This window comes from Notolabrus celidotus, chromosome 24 (genome assembly GCF_009762535.1).
Source record: "Notolabrus celidotus isolate fNotCel1 chromosome 24, fNotCel1.pri, whole genome shotgun sequence".
Lineage (NCBI taxonomy): Eukaryota > Metazoa > Chordata > Actinopteri > Labriformes > Labridae > Notolabrus > Notolabrus celidotus.
The window spans coordinates 907538-928154 of NC_048295.1; positions in this window are offsets into that span (position 1 = coordinate 907538).

Sequence of the window (20617 nt, forward strand, 5' to 3'; positions counted from 1 at the left end):
CGATTACCAGTCTCTGGTAGCGCTTCACCTCAGATGCACCGTCCCCGGGAGATGTCCGAGGGATGCTATTAACCAGGGAGGAGGAGGAGGAGGTGAGGGAGGGAGGCCGGGCTTCCCCCAGCGAGGAGAGTCTTTAACATAAGTGGAGATGAGTGTAAGCGGATGGTGGAGGCGGAGGCGGAGGGGGGGTTTCCCCGGGAACGTCAGAGAGCGGCAGGAAATCGATGCGTTGTTTGTTTATTGGTCTGACCTCCGAACCTCTGCTCCCCCTCCTCCTCGCCTCTCCCCTCTCTCCTGTGTTCAGCCTCGGTCTAACAAACAAGTGCATTTCCTATAATTCCCGACGACCCTTGAACATCTCACTTACGTGGAATACTAAAGCAGAGAACAAGAGGACGCTTTGACGGACAGGTGATAGAGGATCAGCTAAATTAGGGTTTTAATTCAGCTCCTGCCACCTTTCACGCACGCTGCACATCTCCATCTGGAGGTCAAATCTCAGCGTGCAGATTCGTCTTTAAACAGAAAGAAGAAAAGAAGAAGAAAAAGAGAGAGAGAGGACCTTCGCTTCTGTAAACGTAGAGGAGAAAAACTTCCAAGATCCAGATATCCTGGAACAGAAAGGTCACCCCAATCTGAGGACTCTTAGTGATGCTAATGGGCCCTAATTTGAAATGGAATTTTATTCACATCTTGAAATCCAACAATGAGATTTCATTCAGATGTGGCAGTCACTTTTTACTCGCTTTAATGATAAGTAGGTCCGAACGCAGAGCGAGAGAGGGGAGAGAGGAGGGGTGAAAGAAAAAAGATCCCCAAGGTGCTTTGACTCTGTTCTTTTATTAATGACTCGAGCCCTTTTGTGACCGCCGCGAATCGTTTGATGAATCATTATCGAGGAGAAAATCATCACGACTGATCATATTAAGAGGAGGCTGTTTTTGCAGGAGCCCCTTTCTCCCGTCCACTGTGAGTTATTGTCATTAGCATTAGCATGAAATAAGGGGAGTTAATGTATATTCATCTGGGCTTGTTTTGTGTGCGCTTTGAAGCCGCTGATAACTGCGCCTCTCTGCAAACATCAACCTTGTTTACATTAACGTCTGCAGACTGTCGCAGGTCGACTCGCGATCCATATCAATTGTGTGCCGGTGAATAAATTCCAGCGTCGAGACATCAATGAGGTTCAGATCCGTATTACAGCAACATAAACAATACATTTGTGTGTGTGTGTACTGCCACTGAGGGCATAATAGAGCTATATTTACTCATAACTCTAACAGAGACTGGCTGCGTGGTGCGTTCAGGGGCTCTCTGTTAGTTTTAGCATCACTCCAGCTGTAATGTGTCTGGTCTCCTGGCAGAGGGGACGTTTGGGGGACACGCAGCCCGATCGGGAGCAGCATCTGCAGCCTGCTGCCTGAACGGGGGCCCCCCGAGCGCTACCTGGGCCCCGGCTGGGCCAGTAGCCACGAGCCGGGGAAGGGAGGGGGGTGAGGATGAAGAGGGGGAGGCATCACCGTGATCTGATTTTATCCTCAGGCCGGAGACTACAAATGAGTACAGACAGCTTTTTCATAGCCAAAAGACACATTTGCATCCATGTGTGTGCTTGTGTTAGTGTGTGTGTGTGTTTGAGGCGGATCACTAGACAGATTTGAGTTTCATAAACAGCTCAGTTTCAGGGACGAAAGCCTGAAACAAAAGTGTTGCATATTTAAATAAACCCTGAGATGTCGTTCTCTCCTGCAGGACGAGCTGCTGCTGCTGCTGCACGATGATCGAAGTAAGAGCATCAAATCATTTAGAGGTTCATAAGACGGCCTGGATGTTTGTGGAAACGTATACGAGGAGCTTTAAAGTCGTTGTTTTATGGTCATTAAGTGTGAGTTTAATGTTGCACCTCATAAGCGTGCACCTCGAAACAGAGCGGCACATTACGGCTTCTTCATAACTGCAGCTCTGCAGAGCTCGAGCTTCATCTATTCTTCTTCCTTTCCCTCTATGAAGGAGAGAAAGGATTGTTTATTTTAAACATGATGTCTGCTGGTTTTCACTGAGCGATTGGCGGATTGTTTCAAGTGCAAAAGTGGGAGGATTTCCAGAAATGTTAGCTTTAAGAAATCCTTTTTATCCTTAAATTTTATCCTTAAAATGAGACGTTATTAGGTTTGATTTTCCAAGGACAGTAACTGAAGAGTGTGAGCTGCGTGTCCTCAGTTCTGTGACTTTATTTAAACCTCCATGACAGAGACCCTCATGCATTTTAGTTAAACTTCATGAGTCCATGCAGAGAATAACTGCACAATAAATTACTTTGTGGATGAATTTGGCGCGTGTTGAGTTCCTCTGCGTCAGTGTCAAATGAACATTATGTCAAGTTTCTCTTCAGCTTCATATTCAAAATAAAAACAGGCGTTAAATATAAATTCTGCTCAGCTGTCTTCCTCCCTGAACTCTGTCCCCGTCCGTCGCTGACCGGATGTAAAGTCAGACCGCAGACCTGAGAGCGCTGAACTTTCCAGTAATTATTCTGCGCTCCGTTCAGCTCTGGACAATATGTTCGCCATCTGCCGGCATCTGTGCTTTCTCCCACTAATAGACCGAACCCCCTCACCCCCACCTCTCCACCTTCCCTGCACACCGCATCGACCCCCCTACAATCCAAACCCCCCCCTTGCCCCCCTTTTACACCGGACCACCACCACCGCAAGCTAACAGAGCCGCGGGTGAAACGCTAAGCAGGTCACATGTTGTCTTTCAGCCATATTTGGGTCAGGCCTTTGGCACTGGATGAGGGGAGGCGTAATGCACGGAGGCAATGGGTAATAATCCCCCCACCGACACACACACACACACTGCATGTTGCCCGCACACACACACATAGATGAACCAACACACACTCTCTATTCATCTGACTTTCCTGGATGTTATTTCGCCTTTCAGGGCGTGAAATTCCTCATTTCTTCCTTAAATATGATCCAAATTCAGGGGTCATTTAAATTCCACTAAAAAGCTGGATACTTGAAATTCAAATTTCAAACATTGAGGACGGGAAACAGAAGCTAGCAGCAGCTGTAGCGCGGCATATGCTGTGTGGAGCATATGTTTAAAGAGGCGGTGCAGAATCACAGGTGACCAGATCTTAAATAAAGACAGTGAGAGGTGAAATCAGAGCATGTGTGTGTGCTCATGAGTTTGAACTTTCCTGAGCTCTGACTCCAAACACTTACATCTCATATTTTCTGGGAAATATATGCAAAACCAGGCTGTCAAATTTCCTCCATTAAGATTAGGACGCGGCGCTCGTGCATGCGGGTGTCCTGGAACTGATAGAAATGTGTAAATGTGATACCAAAAGTAAAAATATGGAGGAATAAACTTTCTTTTATGGCGAGGAATTCATTACGAGGATGTTTTTTTTTACAGTTTCTGGAGGGCAGGAGGCCGAGCGAGCGAGCGGGTATGAAATGTGATCAAATTTCAAATACATTCACAGTCGTGGCAATTTGTACATTTGCATCAAACTTGCGGGAGACGTCTGACAGTAAATGGGATGAAGTTTGACACGTTTGCTGCTGCAGTTTGGCCTCTTCCTCATCAGCGGCCGCTCGGCTCAGAGGAACAGACTCCTAATGATGAAAACACTGAGAGTCCGAGAGGAGGAGGGCGGCGGATCACGTGAGAGAAAAACAGAGCAAACACCAAAAAGAAGGGAAAAGCTTGAAGAGTCACAGGAGGGCGAAGGCCGGCGTTACACCATCAGGAGAAGTGGTTGGAAGTCGGCCATGTTTTCTCCAACCGGTGACACATTTGCACTTTTCTCCTTCCTCTTTGCAATCACACTAATTGCTTTCACATACGACTTTCGGGTCTTTTTCTGCAGCAGAGACTTGAAAGTTTGATTCTTATCTCAAACGGCAGTCAGACAGGCGTCAGATTTGGCTCTCTGAAGCTCTCTGGAGTTTATGACTTCATTGTGGTCGGACTCGGTCTCAAAAGGAGACCGGGAGGAAAAGACTTTGATTTTGGAACATGTGCAAGGCTTCAGAGGAGACTCTGCAGGGACGGACGGATGAGGAAATAAAGGTAGAGAGTGAATTAACGGGTGCAGAAGAACTTTAGAGGTTTAGTGAGTTTGCAGGAGAATTATGGAATCACAGGAAGAACAAACGAGGTGACATCTATCAGAGGAGAGATGCTCATACTTGGTGTAGTTTCATACTAATCGTGCAAGAACGTCTGGACCTGTCACTCGAAGTTACAACATGATTAAGGCTGCGTTTGGTCGCCTACAGAGCCGAGGAAGTACGTCAATAAGAGGACATAAAACTTGAAAGGCTTAAATCTTGCAGCCATAACCTCATCATGAATCGGATGTCTTGCAAGATTTCGTGGAAATATTCGTGCACGATTCCAGTTTCGTTGTGTTCTTTTTTGCAAATGTAACGCACAGGAAGTAGCTCTGATTTCTGTGCATGTGCATGTGTTTAACTCATGCATGCTCACAAGTTATCAAGACACGGAAACAAAAGTGAAGATGTCTTCTCTATGAACAAACGTAGAAACTGTCGAGACATCTTATGAGGACAAATCAGTACAATTCTGCAGTGTGCACACACGTTCATTTTCGTCCTCTCAGTGCAGGTATGTAGGAATCTGGCGCTCATGAATAACCTCTATGTGTTGCTCTCAGCCCTCTCCGTGCTCACACATCTGCATGCAAATAAAGCAGAGAAGAAGAACGCGGCAGGCTGTGCATACCATCATCAAAAAAAAAAAAGAGAAAAGAAAAGGCCCTACGTCTCCAAGAAGTTCAAAACCTCAAAGTTCTCCCTCCTCCTCCTCCTCCTCCTTCCACCTTCACCTCCCTCCTCACCCTCCTCTCCTGAGCACATTCAAATGTGCAGGTTTGTTTTGGGGATAAAGTCCTCGCCTTTGATCAGCGCTAATTAGACAGCCTGTGCTTTCGTTCGCTACCTATTAGGGTTGGGCGGGTTATCGCCGTCCTAATCTCGGGGCCGGTAGCCAGGCGAGGGTGCTGCGATCCTTAAGGAGCGCCCTCAAAGGCGTCTAAGGTGAGGAGGAAGCGTGATGAAAGGGCCGTCTCCTTTCAGCGCAGATCAATACGCTCCTCTCCTTTGCCTATGGGGGATCAAGAGTTTGAAACGCAAAGGGGGATTTTGCATAAAGATCCAAACAATGGTTCACAAGACATTTTTTTCCCCTCACTCTCTCGCTTTATGCTTTATACTTCCTCTCTTGGACTTTTTTCCTCCTCTTGAAGGAAGAGGAGGAGGAGAAGGAGGAGTGAGGATATTTAATGAAGCTGGAAATTTGGATTTAAGCTCTTCAAAACGCCCGCAGGATGCAAACAACCAAACTCAGAGTCATCTCTCTATGAGCCCTCGCTCCCCCGACGGCGGAGTATGTTGCTCATATGTAAGGATTCAACATACAGAGTCTCAAATATTGTTTACAGTAAACAAATGTCATCGCTCCGCCAGACGTGCATCATACAGGAAGTAAACAAATGCATGGATTCTCAGATTTGGTGTGGAGCTCCGTTTACAGGATAAATCGAGGCGTTTAATCCGATGGTGTTTGTTTCACCCACTTCTGCTTTGTTTGGTCGGTCAGGCTAAACAACAGATTAGGGATTAAAATAAACGTATAATTCAGAGTATAGAATGTAAACATCTTAGAGGGTGTGTGTGAGGGAGAGGAAGTGTTGGCACACAAAGCTTAAACAGACTTAATTACATGAAATGCAGAGTCAAGATAAACATGACACGAGTACGTATTCTTCTTTTTGACTCAGGTGATGTTTCGTGAAGCTTCAGCTACGACTGATACGAAATGAAATGACACAAACAAAACCGAACACTATGAAGTGCAAGGTATTAGACGAAATGATACGAACCGTGATTGCACTAAATGGAACGATGTGGAACGATGCAACATGAACAGATACCTGTGGCTTCCTTGATGTTTTGCACGATGAAATTCGTCTGCATCAATTTCTGTCATTGAATTTTGTAGTCTATGATGTCGTGTAACTCAACAGCTTTGTGTCCGTTAGCAGAGGCTTTCATGATATAGTTTTGGTCTCTTATAGCCGGTGCTAAGTTGTTTCCCATCGTGGAGCAAGCTTTGAAATGTTAAATCATCCTTAAATTCTCTTTATAACAGTATGAATGAAACGTTCGTGCTGCTGGAGTCTTACGGTGTGATCTAAACTGTGGTAGAGATGTTGCATTGTTACAGATAGCACGTTAATTCTTCTCTGACAGGTTTTAAAGAGTGTCTTCAGTTTGTGTTTTTATCTGAGAGGACTTTAATACAGCAGAAAGTGGAAATACTGTACGCACAATTCACCTCTGTGCCGTCTCTGCAGAAAGCCAGTGTCACCTCACTCCTCCTCACTGTTTTCACCATGATTATGTGACCCCCTTTTTGCAAGTAATTTCCCCTGGATTAGAAAAACAATCAATCCAATCAGGACCAAGAAAAGGAGGGGAGGAGGAAGAAGAAGAAGAAAAAGGAGAGATTTGAGTGGAAATCTCTCCAGAAGTTGTCGGGTGTTTTCGGGGGGGAAGAGAAGAAGGAGCAATCTGGAGGAGCGGCGTATATTTCCCTCTCAAGTAATTCATTTATGTCTTCAAAACTGTTTCAGAGACCAGAGTTACTGTGCCTTTGTAGTGCTTTAAAAAGCTTAGCGGCTCTCTATGAAGAGAAGCAATGAGAACACTTTAGAAAGAGCTACAAAGGCAGCGGACGGGCGGAGGAAGAAAGGGAAAGTGAATGGCACCACTGATAAAGTTGAGCAAATTAAGTCATTGACCTGCGGTGGAGATTAATAGCAAACAAGGTGCCCCAGCTTCACAAGTAATGAATATTCTTCAAACGGCGTGCGGCGAGGGAGGGGGGAGGGGAGCGGGGCAGATAGATGCGGATGACATTGAAAGTTGCGGAGAACAGAAAAATTCTGTCATTTTTCATTTGTATGCAAATTCGCCTGTTACACAAATTAACCCCTGAACCCCGGTGTCAGTCCTCATCTTGGGTGGAAGCCGGCCCCCCGCCGGGGCCCCGCGGCCCGCTTTACCCACCCACACTTCCCCTCGCAGGTCAGCGCCGGCTTTATTCTCGGCTCCAGAGGGACAGTCGAGTCAGAGCTCCGCCCCCTTTTGTTTACAACAGAAAGATGACCTCATGGCGAGGGAATCTGAGAGCACATTTAATCCGTGCACGGGTAATAACACGAGGAATGTGAGGATACCGATACACTGCTGGTGGTAGTATTTGTGCAGGCCGATGAGTTTCAGCCTGACATGTTTGGTTCTTTCGTCATGCATGATTCAAACACACAAAGGTAACGAAGCCTCGCCTACCTCGGTTGGAGATGCTGCAGGTAACCGCCGCCTGTTGCTTCCACGTGGACAAAATCCTGATCACTCTGCAGCTGCTGGAGGTCACAGCTTCCTCCTGCAAAAACAAAACACCTCTCAGGTTACTCATTCACCCTGCAAAGATATACACTACTACATCTCCAAATGTAACCTCTATTTGCACGCATGTCATGTAGCGTCATAATCGTCCAGGATAAACCATCCTAAACCGTTTGACCTTGGAAACAGGGATTTAACCTTGTGTTGTATTTCAAATTAAAAGCCCCCCATGAGTCTGGATTCTGGTCTGGGTCCTGCTCTCACACCTGTGCACTGATAACCGTGTCTGTAAAGTGTCTCCGTCTCTCCGTGATGATGACAGGAAGGAGGAGGCAAACAAAATTCACCATCTGTGTTGGAAGGTGGCAGCCGCGCCGTGTTTGACCCCTCTAATTGATGCGGCTTTAATTATGATAATCTCCTGCCAGAGTTGCTGTTGTTTCCCTAACAACCCCCTCCCTCCATCCTTTTTACCATCCTGGCATCCGCAGGTCCAGGTGTCCTACAGATGTTTGTTGCCTCCCCCTCGACGCGGCGCAATTTGTTAGCCGCTAATCAGCAGCCACCTTTGCATGACTGCATTGACACGTGCTGATGGGCCGAGCTGAGCGGAGAGACGGTGTCACGCCGGGTCGCTGAAAACCTGGAGGGAATGTTTCTGGTTTCCAAAACGACGAACTGGAGCGACCACTTTATGAATGTCTTCTTCTTTATATTTGATCCTCTGGTACCGGACTAAAAGGTCTTCAGTCTAGAACAATGAGACCTCCTCATGCTGGATCTCTCTCTGCACCACATAACAAATGATGTCTATCATTTTCAAAGACATTTAGAGAAACGTCTGCACAGATCTGATGCTCATGAAGTCATTCATATTTCATGGTGCACTCCTGCAGGTATTAATGACATATTTATGCACAAACTAGACGCTCCTTGTTTGAGAAATCTGAAAAATAAGCTTCGTACTCCCAAAGTGCATTCTCTACTTTTTGGACTCAAACTCTTTAAATTCTGTTTACACTGAAACTTCTGCAGGAGGAAGCTCCTCCCCACACCGCGGCGGCACAGTGGCAGGAGCAGTGAGTAAAATGGGTTTAGACAAACAAACAAACACACACACACACACACACACACACAGACTGAGCGGCCACCAGTGGCTCTGCAGTAAGTTTCCCTTCAAAGGATCCCCTCAGGATAGACTGTGCGCGAACATAATCCAAGGCCCCTTTGAAGTGCACACTTGAAATGTCTTTTGGCTCGGCTGCTGCGAGTGGCATCTCAGCCCGCCGGGTTATTGGAGAGGAGAAGCGCTCCTCGGCCCGCTCGAGGTGGAGAGGCAGCACCTGGTGGTCCCTGCCGCCTCTCCTCGCCACATTTCACACATTTAAAGTACACTGGGTGCTCGTCTCCTCAGCCGCCTCGCCACCGCAGCCAAGAGGTATAAAAACACCACACGGGTTTTCTGCTGGATAAAGCACGAGGACATTCTGGAGTGGGGTTTTAATAAATCCGGTGTGGCTTTGTCGCACGGTGCAGTTTCACTTGTACACACATGTCTCTGCAGGCGGCGCCGCTCGGAGGGCAGGAGGAGGTTCTAATCTCAGTGCAGGGGTTAAGTCCAGGTGGGTGGAGTCCGGTTTGAACACGGGTTTTAATGGATGAGGGACATTAGACACACAGATCAGTGAGAGGCAGCGAGGTGGTTGATAAGGCTTTGCTGCTGACTGAACCAACCGGCCCTGTGTCCTGTGACTTCCTTTCATATTTGATGGTTCTGCAGAGAGTAAAGTTCGCTCTGCAGGCGGCGACGCAGAGAGTGAAGTTACAGAGGTTGTTTGTTTCATAAGGTGTCATTTGTTGTCGTTTGCAGCCTCTTTAAATGTTGAATCATCTTTAACTTCTCTTTATAACAGCATGAGTTAAACTCTAAAGGGTTAAGGTTGATTAGTATTTAAATACTGTATCTTAAATCTTAAAACTGATCCTCCAGTGAAAGAAATAACTCCTGCTCTGGTTTCTGATTCCTCTCTGTGTTGTTTCTCTGAAAGGTCAGCTTCACAAATTGATGTGCATAAAAACGCCGCTCTGTTTCTTTGACCCCTTGCTCTTGTTCCTCATAATTTTGCCAATTTTTGGACGTTAAGCAGCGGCCAAAAGTCCAGAGAGAGGGAATCGAGTGCAGGGCGAGAGAACTTTCAGAGACGTGCCAGAGAGCAGCGAGAAAATTGAGACATGCGAGGACTGTGAATGTCTGAATATTGAACTTCTGTGGTTTCAAACTTGGCTTTGAAACATCGATAACTGAAGACTTTAAGGAGGGAAATATTCAACTCAAGGAGTAAACCTTTCTTTAGAACTGGAGGGATACAGATGTGTGGTGTTAAAAAAAGACGGAGCGGTCCTTTAAACGGAGACTTCTCCTCATAAAGACTCTAAAGTGCTCACACAGCGATGTCACACAGCTGAGCTTTACTGCAATCCTTATTAAATTTATAAGAGAGATGTTGTTAGAGACGGAGAGGAGCAGAGACGCTATGTTGGAGTTTATGGAGCTGCTGGTGTCAGAGGATTCTGGGTAACGAGTTTACACCTTAAAGGAGAGCGTGGTCGCTTTATTTATCCTCTTAGTTCTGTGTTTGCTGGAAATCAAGACTCTAAAAAGGAGAACCGTCTCCTGAAAGTCTCTCAGCATCATCACCTCGTCTTATTCCAGCGTGATGTGTCTTTAGGAGAGTGTGTGTGTGCAGTCTGTAAACGTATATGATGCTCTGAGCGTGTGTGTTTGTGTTTGTGAGTGTGTGCATCCTCACCATCCTCTCAGACTGCGCTCAGCGCAGCCGATCGTCCAGGAGGAAGCGAGTCGTGACCTCGCGGTCCATCACGGCGATGGAGGGATTGAACAGAACGCCGCGGGCTGCAGAGGCCATCGAGGAAGTCACTTTCATGCTCCTCGACTCTGAGAGTGAAGAAAAAAAAAAAACAGGACCAGGCCGGACGCAGGGAGAATACCGAAGGAGAAAACAGAGAGAGAGAGAGGAGAGAGGAGAGTTAGTCTGAGGAAGGAGAGGAAACAAAGGACTAGTACGCATTTTTACAAACATCTGAACTTCAAATATCAACTTTTAATTTGTATTTTTGTGCTATTGAAACTGAAAACATGTATCTGGTGCATCCTGTGTGCATAAAAGCTTTTAAAAGAAGATAAAACTTGAAATAAAAACATCCAAATACATATATTTGAAGACAGGCGAGCTCAGATATCAGGATATTTCTACTTTGTAAGGCTGCAAGTGCAAATTCCTGCCTTTCTAATCCCATAAATAATAATAATAATATCAGCAGATGGCTTTGAGAACATGCAACATCCATTTCCAGATGTTTTGCAAAACTAAATCAAGTTATTTCTGTAGCTTCTCTGCAGAAAAGTGTGCAGAGGATTATTATAATCTCAATCTTCAGGTGGACAGGATCGCTCTGCAGCATTTTAATGATTGCACGATTTAATATCTCCTGAAGTATTTATGTTTAGATGTAACTGCATCTTTTTAATTATTATTTTCCGCCCCTTTTCTGAGCTCTACATGACGACATACCCCTGATAAAGAAAAGAAAATGAAAACAGGTGATTTAGGTTTATTTAGAGAGAACAGAAGCTCAACCTCAGCCTCACAAAGCCGTCCAAGTCTCCTCCAGACTCAGACACATCACCGTCTTGAGTTTTACGGTGTAATACCCCTTTAAGATGGTCAAAAACTTCATTTTGTAAGAGTAGGTATTCTTTTTTCTCCAAACGGTGGATATGCGGGTTTGGATCGAGCTCATGATGACATGTTTTGTAAATCCCGCGCCCTCCCTCGACACAGTTTTGAGGAGAAAAGAAAGAAAGAGAGACAGTGTATGTGAGCGTGCTCGAGGCAGCCGGTGGGAGATTAGCGGAGTTTTTCTGCGAATGATCCTCGCCGACTGGCCAATCTGTTCAGCCGGGGCCTTCGAATTCACGCAGACGGCGCGAGTAGTGACACCAACTGCTGCGACAGAGAGGGAGCGCAAGCAGGAAGTTCCGTGGCACGCCGCCCCGTCACGTGACCGGTCCTCGCCTGGTCCCCGTCCAGCCATCTGTTTTTTTTTTTTTCTTCCCTCTTTGCCTCTCTGTCTTTACCCCCCGAAGCTGACGCCGCCGTGAGTCCTGGTTCCTGCACTCTGACGGGTCACATGTGGACTCTGAGAGGAGGGATGGGCACGAAGCTTCCCTGATGGTTTCAAGAGGAGAGCAGGGACCTGAATCTAGAGAGGATAGAGGTTTGACACGTGTAGAAATACAATTTTCTGCAGCTCATGAAATCAAGAAGCATCTGCAAGGAATCCTGCAGAGGTGGACTCCTGATCTCTATTTTCCTCTTATTTTAATGCTGTTACAAGTCCTGCACGTGATCCAGGATGTCAGTCAATTACAGTCTTCTCAAAGGAAGCCAGGCTGCAGTTTCCTGACACACCTGAGACACATAGCTTTCCTGAACCGCCTCTGTCATACCAGGAAAGGACTAAAGGGGGCATGCTTTTCATGCCGCTTAATGCAGGACGACTAAACCTCTTGAAATCACCTGACAGAGGATGCCACAACATCACGTGACTCTTGTGAGGAAGACTCAGAAGAGTCTCGCCCACGAATCAATAAAGACAGCACTGGATGATGTAGAAGACCTGGATTTGGGCCTCCAAAGTGCAACAACTTCATATCTGCAACACCTGATGGCTCAGGGATTAAACAGAAGCATGTTCATGCACATGTGTGATGCTCAGAACGATGGTTCTTCTGCAAGTTGCATTCATTCGTATGTTGAGAGTCTGCAGAGTAGCCCCTAAAGGACGTGGGCCCTGTTCCAACACAAACTTGTAGCACTCTTTGCATGCAGGTTAAAGTGCACTCTCTATCAGTGACCTTGCAGTATGTTAGGAATCTAAAAGCAGGCCAATCTGCTCTGATGCATTAAAGCCAGAAGACGTGTCGTTGTTCTGGGCCCTAACCTGAAGTCCTCCTCCCTCCTCCCCTGAGCTCTAATCTGCGATGATTCTGCAGCACCTCCGTTATTATTCAGTGATTTGCAGCGTGTTAAATGAAGACGCTGTCGGCTCCACAGAATCCATATGGAATATCAAAAAGTAAATGACTCAGCGCAGATAAAACTGTAAGACAACAAACATAATTGCGTTTGGATGTCGGGCCTCTTTGCTTTCTCCTCCTTTCATATCCCGGATCATTTGCCTGCATCGCTTTGGAACAGAACTTGTCTCAAACGGCTGCCTTTTCTCTCCAATATTGTGCTAATGCATTTAATTTAATGTTCGCAGACGCCGTAATTGGTATAATATTGCTCTATAATACGTTGAAGGAAACCTTAGCATTAAGCACTAAATTGAAATTTTGAAGCGAACGCTGAAAACGACTGTGGGGGCAAAGAAACCCCATTAAATGTAATTTGTTCTGCATGGCTGTGGGGGTAATGGTTACCGAGACACTCCTTTATTAAGTCGAAAAGGTAGAGAGGTGGATTTGCTCTCTCTCACACACACACTTCAAACACACACACACACACACACACACTTCACACGCAGGCGTTATGCTGTCGACTCTCTGTTAGCGGCGGTATTCAGCAAGGTGTAAGCTGTCGTCGGCTGTTATTGAAGCCACAGAGAGAGAGAGAGGGGCGAGCGAGGGAGGGAGCAGTCACCAGAGGATCACGCGCACACACGCACACACACACACACACACACACACACACAGTTTATTCCTGTCCCTTAGCAGCACTCGTACAGGCAGAGGAAGACAAAGGAGAAGAAGGAGTGAGGAGGAGGAAGACAACATGAGGACGAGGGAGAGAGAGAGACATGGAGGAGAGAAGGAGCATGATGTAATAAAAGGAGAAGAAGTGAGGAAAAGGAGGCAGGAGAGGGAGTAAGGAAAGGAGTAGCAAGGAAGGAGGAGAGAGGAAGAGAGGGAGGAGGAGGAGGAGGAGAGGCAGATGAGATGGGGAGGAAGAGGAAGACAACATGAGGACAGGAGAGAGAGAGAGGAAAGGGAGGCAGGAGAGGGAGTAAGGAAAGGGAAGGAGGATAAAGGAAGATAGGGAGGAGGAGGGAAGGATGGTGAGCATTTAAAGGAAAGGAGGAGAAGAAGATAGATGAGGAGGAAGAGGAAGACAACATAATAACAAGGGAGAGAGAAGGAAAGAGAGAGCATGATGTAATAAAAGGAAGATGAGAAGGGAAGAAGATGGAGCAAAAAGGATGAGGAAGATGGGAAAAGGAGGCAATATAGGGAGTAAGGAAAGGAGAGGAGATAGGGAAAAAGGAGGGAAGGATGGTGAAATTTATAAGGAAAGGAGGAGAGGCAGGAGGAAGAGGGGTAAAGAGGGAGAGGTTGAAATTAGAAATTGAAGACAAAGAAGAAAAAGGAAACAGAGGAAGAGGAAAGGAGGAGGAAGGATGGGGGGAAAGGAGGGTAAGAGAAAGCTGTAACCTGGAGAGAGAGGGGGATGAAGGGTATGAAAAAGAGGGACAACGGAAAAAACAGGAATACACAGAGGAGAAGAAGGACTGATGAAGAGGAGGAGGGCAAAGGAGGATAAGGAGAGGAAGAAGGTGAAAATTAGTACCAGGGAAGAAGAAAGGGGATTAGAGAGAAGAGGAGGAAGAGGTGAGAGAGGAAGGATAAGAAGAGAGGAGGAGGCGAAATAAGGAAGTAAAAGAGAAAGTGAGGAGAGAGGACGAAAAGAAGGTTGTGAAAGGAGGAGCAGGAAGGAGAGAAAGATGGAGGAAGAGGTGAAAGTAAAGGAGAGAGAAAGGAGGAGGAGAGAGAGAAGGTGAAGAGGCAGGAAGACGAGGAGGTCCCAGCGGAGGACGGGAGATCAAACACGGACTCTAAGTCAAACTCCGCTGAGAGATCTTAAAGCTCCTTTGTAATTGGAATTTTTAAAAGTTAATACAAAGACGCTCCTTCAGTAAGATGTCTTTAGCTGATAGAAGAAGAAGAGGAGGAGGAGGAGGAGGAGGAGGACGACTTCTCTCCGTCCCCACAGTCATGTTTAAACCTTCACTTCCCTTCAGGCGGCTGAATTAAAGCTGATTTGTTCGACTTTGGAGGAGCGATGGTGGGAACATTCACAGAAAACACAAATACTGAGACTTCTGATTCAACGAAACCACCAGACGCTATGACTGGAGCGATAATGCTGCATGTGTTTTATATTTAAGTGCATCCATAAAATATGAAGCCCATGCAGAAGTGTTAAAAACTGCAGTTCCTCAAGCGTCCACTTGAGGCTGGCTGCAGAAACACAGGAGACCACATACACAACCATTCAAAGAAGACGCCCTGTAGCTGTGAGCGAGGAGGCTAAAGGCCCGCTTCTTTACCTCACACTAGCTTAACAAAGGTCCTGAACACTTTGGGAACTTTGTGCATGTGTGAACGCAATTTACTCAGACTCCTTCCTGCCTGCAGCCTCAAGAAATCCGGTGAGCTGATGTGAGAATGCAGCAGGAAATATTTAAGAAAGCTGACCTCGAGCATGCAGGGGTGATGACCTTTTTATGCAAGGTGTAGCAGGATGAATAGAACACCACAGGTTGAAATGTCAAGCTAAGAAAGGAGAGGAAGTCTGCACATGATGTTACTGAAACAGCACGTCAACAAACACCAGACTCTCACGATGCTCTGAGCCTATTTCTAACGTCAGGTTGGGATGCATGGACGCACATTCTCCACATTCAGCATGTGCACGACAAATTCAAGACATAAAATGTTGTCACCACCGAGTGAGGAAGAGCAGTCTGCACAGACATCTCTCTGTGTTTGATGAAAATGTTCTCATGCAGCTGAGTTACTGAAGTCACCAAACAAATATGCATTCAGTAAAAAAGCTGTCTTGGTTTTTTGGGAGGGTTTTCGTCAGCACTGAGAGTTTGGAGGTGGGGCGGTGTGTGCAGCAGTGGGAGCTGCAGAGTTTGCTGCTCGGCGGAGGAACAGATGGGAGAAACTCGCCAGGGGAGGATGAATTCCGGTCAAAAAGAAGGTGATAGCAGAGCGTGACCGCCAACATGTCCGCCACATACTTCTCCCTCTGCCTCTGCGTCCTCCTCCTTCACTGCAGCCTCTCTGCTCTCTCGTTTTCACATCACTTTCTGTTTCCACTCATCAGATCACATCCAGAGACTTTTAACTCGTTCATATGTGAGGGGAGGGGTTTGAAACGGAGTGAGGGGAGGTAAGACTCTGCCAAACCCCCCCATGTTAACCACAGAGATCTTGATGAGTAACAGGGGAACAGCAAATATATATATAAATGTGTCTGTGAGGGATATTTGGCTCGGGGATACTTTCAATATTTGCACAGGCCTTTTATGCAAGTGTGCAGTTCACCAGAATGTGTTTTTTTTTTTCCATATGAGCTTCTCATTTTTTGTTCATTTCTGATGAAGTTGGCCGGACTCCAAACTCCTGAAAGTGAGATTTGCAATGTTGTTGTTTTTTTCCTCGTTTTGCTCGTGAGGCTTTCGGCGGCTCTTGGCCAAAAAGACGGGGAAAAAAAACGCCCTTCCTGTGAGCGGCGGGGCGGTTAGGCGTCGACGCAGACCCCGAGATGTTGACTTCTTCACCCGGCGAGTCCGTGGACGGTCCATCATTAAGAGTGAAAAGAAGGCAAACATCTACATGACAGTGAACATGATGAACAGACTTCTCTAACAATCGCTGACAGCAGCTCCTCGTGATGGAAACACCGCCCTGACAGGAAGCTTTTAGAGGACGTCAGGTAACAGAGAGACAAACAGGAGCGTGCAGAGGGGGCGTGTGCAAGAGACGACATCACAAAAGACGAGCTTGAAGGCTTTTAAAGCTTGCAGACAGGTGAGGCATCCATCAATATGTGACATCTTCTGCAAGCTCCCAAAAAGGAAACATGCATACTCAGTCTAGACTTTGTTATTATGAATGCATGCAACGTTATCCTGCAAAATCCATCTACGAACAAAGAATTAAGAGGCAAGATCAATCAGAAAACAACTCCAGGTAGTTTCTGGATTAAAAAAACACTCAACTATTCAAGATTAATGTCAATATTTTCAAAAAAGAGCCATATTTTGATGTGTTTTAGGCTCTAAAAGTCATGTTTCTGGAATTGCTTCTTCACCCTGCAGCATCAGCTCTGTATTTAAGGTGACAAACATGAATACCAGAAGAATCCAGACGTCCAAGACCGATTTCTAAAGAGAGAGATGCTTCTATTAGAAAGCATGCATCTCTAAAATCACCAAACTTTATGGACAAAAGCTACAAGCTGATGATAACGGGCGGGTTGCAGGTATTTTGGGGTTTATGAGACACCTGCTGCAGGATAGAGGTTGCAGAATTTCGTGCATCTCCCCGTTTATGCAAGATGCACAGCTGCAACTTCCCTGATCATCTAAATCTAAAGCTCCTCATCGACTCAAGTGATTATGCACTGTACCGTTGCATCCCTCACAGCCTGTTTCACTCCTGCAGGTTTAAAACTTCAGTGAGTAACTTTCTTTGTGCCGAATCTGTCACCCCTTGTGGACAAAACGTCACCTCTTATCTCTCCTGTTCCTGTCACGTAAAAAGTCTAACAAAAATATGTCGCCCTGCTTTCTTTTAACAAACCTCTGCAGGAATATAAATAAAGAATCTGACGCCTACCTCCTAGCAGCGGAAGTGGGCATCAAAAATTAGAGTATAGGAATAGTTAGCAGTTTTGCAAATGGTCTGATTTGAGTCTGTTTCATAGTTGGTCTAAAGTTCCTTACTGTAGCTTTTAGAAGCCACTCCAGTAGTTTTTGTGCACATGCAAACAAAAGGTCCACGTCTGCTGAATTAAGAACATAAAACCGCTCCCCTAAAAACACAGAGAGGAAACGAATCAGGGGAAATATTAAAGTGAACACAGCTCCAAAGTTCCCCCAACAACAGCACGCTGCATGTCATACACAATGACACACAGTGCAGGCAGACAAAGTGAAAGCAGCCTCCCAGTACCATTTCCTCCGCTACGTTTCACATGTGAATACCCAGCATGCATTAGGTGGCTGTGGGTAGGTGAGCCCGGGGCCAAATTACGGCTCTACGCTCAATTGTGTAGGAGGACAGTTTTTACCGAGCACCCAGGGGCCCAAATAACCTCAGCTGAGGCTATTAATACAGAGAGTGGAATCATAAACTCTGTCCTGCAGGGACACACACACACAGAGACACACACACACTCACACACACACATATAAATGTTCAGCATGAAGACAAAGTGCAGGAAAGTATCTATATCTTTAACTTTCTCTGTGTGTTCACATATAGGGTCCGTGTCAGGGTTAAATCAATACATTAATCTGATTCCCTGCAGGATATACGTGCCTGACATTTTTAATCTCTGGATTTTATTCTGTTTAATTCACATTTGATTTGTTGCTGCAGTATTGATTCCGTTTTAATTGAGTATTTTATGAATATTTCCCTTCCATCAGCGAGGAAACTTGACCCCAAATGACTTGAAAGAGAATGTGTGATCAGATTACACATAAATAATGAATATTTATTATTAATTAGAGCGCGTTATTATTGTCATGATCATCAGTGGAGAGCTGAAGTGGCCCGTAACACTTCTAATGTTGTTGAGCTCATGCTTTAATTTGATTTAGCATTTTGTGTCTGATAAAAAGAGGAAGAAACGAATATTTGCACACCTTACTTCTGGAAATATGCAGCTTAAAACACGCCTTTTAATGCACTAAGAATTTAAAGAACAAGAGCATAAATTCAGCTCCAAATTAACATCAAAATATGACAAAAATTTAGCTCTTAAATTTGTAAAATATCAATTTAAATGTGGATCTTTTCAGCTTGAATTATAAATATAAGAAGACAATTATCGCCAACTTTTAGGACTGGATAGAAGGTTCTACATCCCTGAATAATCCTCCCACCTGGACCTACTCGCACCTGGTGTTTCACAGATTTAAATTCTCACATTATGCATCCAAACACACAAAAATAAGACAGTTTATAGGATCTAATTCCTCACACACACACCTGTGCAGGTAGATTTAAGCGTCAGTGTGAAGCGTCTGATTGTAAAATCTGTGTGTTCGTGTTTCCACTCGTCTCATCCACACATCTTTTATTTTATCGTAGGAGAAGAGGGGGGTTAACGGCGTCCCCATAAAACACAGCCGCAAGCTGAAAGGAAAATAAGACACATTTCTGAAATGTGTGTGTGTGTGTGTGTGTGTTAGAGAGAGAGTGTGTGTGTGTGTGATGAAGCACTGCCTCTAATGATGCCGCTCACTGTCTCTGTTTCTTTACTCTCCTCTCTCACACACACGCACGTTAGCAATCAAAATGTCTAATGATAAGACTGTCAATCTCTACCTCCCTCTCTCTTTTTAACTTTGTCTCACACACACACACACTGAAACACACACACACACACACACTGAAACACACGCACACACACACTCGTGCTCCAGGCTTTTTTGGCGCAGCAGCGTCACTCTGCCACGCTGAGGAGGAGGAGGCAGGTGTTAATTACCGAGTGAAGCGGGAGCTAAAAAGGTGGATGGCTCCGAAAAGACGACAGAATTGGACACACTCCTCACACACACACAAACACACACACACACATGTAGGTGTCGTCAGCGCCTCACACACCCGCAGCAGCCACAACACACCTTTGTTCCCCAATTAGACGACGTGCAACTCACGACTCCTCGCGGTAAAATGCACCGCAGAAAAACTTTGATTCGGTTTGTGCAGAAATCAGGTGACGGATGCTCGACCTCTGCCTCAGCGCCTCTGAGCAAGGCATTAAGCCTCCTATGACTGCATTCAAACTTTACCTGACCTCCTCAGTGACTCTCTGCAGAGCTTCAGAGGAATTTAATAAACAGATTTTTGTTTTGTGGTTTGAATCTATATTTTTAAGTCGTTCTGTAATTCTCTTATCCTTTCATAAAAACCTTTCAGGACGAAGTTTAATTTAAAGTTTGATCACAGGACTTTTTTTACAGACCTTTAACTTTAAACTCTCTGATTGGATTGTTTTCTTTATGTTTCTGTTACGAGCCCCTCGTTGTTCTCCGTTATTGTTTTCTATGATTTAATCTCATTGTTTTGCACGAACGGAGGACTTCGATCAATTATTACGCCGTCCTTCCTCCTGCACGGATCCATCAGGCCTGATTAGTTTTCCTTTTTACAGCGGGGGGTTTTAACTTTGCAGATGAATAAACAATAAAAAAAAGGGTGCGTTCAAGTCAGACAGGTGACCTTACGTGTCAAGGACTGTTAAAAATACTAGAAAAACCCACATATACTGAACAAATCAAATGATTAAACCTCAGAATAATGACATCAGTTCATGTGAAGCTGCATTAACTCTCTAAATAAAGCTCTTTTTTGAGGATAGTTTGCAAAGAAATGCACAAGCTGTTGATTAAGTGTTGTGTTTACACTCCCAACCACTAGGGGACGCTGTTCTTTTGAGTATACTTTGTTAATCTGCATATTTGAAAGGTGAAATTAGAAATACAACCATGTAAAATCCCTTTAAAGACCACTTTAGGCTTTTCAGGCAGTAATATCGCCATGGAGGAGAAATTTGTCCCTGCATGTATCTGAAAATCATCAACATGTTTTGACCTCTTAGACACTATAGATCTTCGAGAGAGACCTGAGGACAGTCAGGTAACATCCCGTCTCTTATCTTTAAATATAAAAACCCTGAATAAGAAAGAAGCTCTGACTTTAAGGGATGCAAAAAGCGATCTCTGCACCAACTACATCCCCGGTTATCTCTGCGATGCTTCAGAGGAAGCAGCAGAAATCCAAGCAGCACAGTGACATCCATAAAAACGAAGACAGAGGAGGAATTTGGGAGGAGAAAGGGGGGGACGTTGTGGACCGGAAATTCAATGTGGCATCACATATGGGACACATAAACTCTGCACTTTATGGTTTCTGTTTGTGTGTGTGTGCGACGCTCAGAGAAGCGGCCCCGGTGCATTCGAAGGTATGCAAAGCTGGCGACATGTGTAGCCATCATAAGGTCTGTGTCGATCTGTGTTTCATTTTGCAGAGGGGGTGGCAAGGAGAAGGACAAGCG